The sequence below is a fragment of the Gymnoscopelus braueri genome, assembly GCF_963280865.1.
Source record: "Gymnoscopelus braueri genome assembly, chromosome: 8".
NCBI lineage: Eukaryota > Metazoa > Chordata > Actinopteri > Myctophiformes > Myctophidae > Gymnoscopelus > Gymnoscopelus braueri.
In genome coordinates this window covers 37,223,754-37,224,812 of record NC_137609.1, presented here as the reverse complement: position 1 = coordinate 37,224,812, position 1,059 = coordinate 37,223,754, and positions in this window count along the sequence as shown.

Sequence of the window (1,059 nt, the reverse complement as noted above, 5' to 3'; positions counted from 1 at the left end):
AGGAAGCATGTCATCACACCAGTCTGGTGGTGTCGCACCTGACCTCCCTGGGGTTCACGCTAAACTTCGAGAAGTGCGTGCTCACACCGTCCCGTCGCGCTACTTTTATAGGTATAGCACTGGACTCGGTCGCTCTCAGGGCGCGTTTGTCTCAGGAGAGGATAGATTCCTTCCTGAAGTGTCTGGCATTGTTTCAACTGGGACGCAGGGTCCAGTACAAAATCTGCATGAGGGCAGCGGGACTCATGGCCTCGGCCATTTCCTTAGTGCGTCTGGGCAGACTACACATGCGGCCGTTTCAGAGATGGGTGGGCTCCCTCAGGATCCCGGCCACTCAGGGTTTTCGTCACGTGACAGTGTCCGCGGCGTGCATGCAATCCCTTCAACAGTGGAAAGTAGCTTCTTTCCTGTCGGAGGGCGTCCCGATGGGGAGGATCATCTCGAGGAAGATGATCACCACAGATGCCAGCCTGACAGGCTGGGGCGCAACATTCGAGGGCCGGATGGCCAGGGGTCTATGGGACCGCAGTATGAGGAAAGCACACATCAACTACTTGGAGCTGATGGCAGTCTTTCTGGCAGTAAAACATTTCAGGTCCCACATCGGTGGTTGTCACGTTCTGGTCAGGACAGACAATACCACGACCATGGCCTACATCAACAAGCAGGGAGGTCTGAAGTCTCCTACCTTAGATGGTCTGGCTCGGAGGCTGATACTGTGGTGCAACTTGCACCTGAAATCAATCAGCGCCTCTCATGTGCCTGGACTTCTGAACAGGGGAGCCGATCTTCTGTCCAGAGGCAGGACTCATTATTCGGACTGGTCTCTGCACCCCGGGGTCGCGGCCCAGATTTGGACCAGGTTCGGTCGGCCCCAGGTGGACCTCTTTGCCTCGGAGGAGAACGCGAAGTGCTCGCTGTTTTTCTCAATGAAAGGACAGGCTCCGCTGGGTTTGGACGCCCTGGCACACGAGTGGCCGGGGGGGCTACTTTATGCGTTCCCTCCGCTGGAGCTGATCCACCCCACTCTGGAACGGATCAGGCTCCGGGACCTGACGG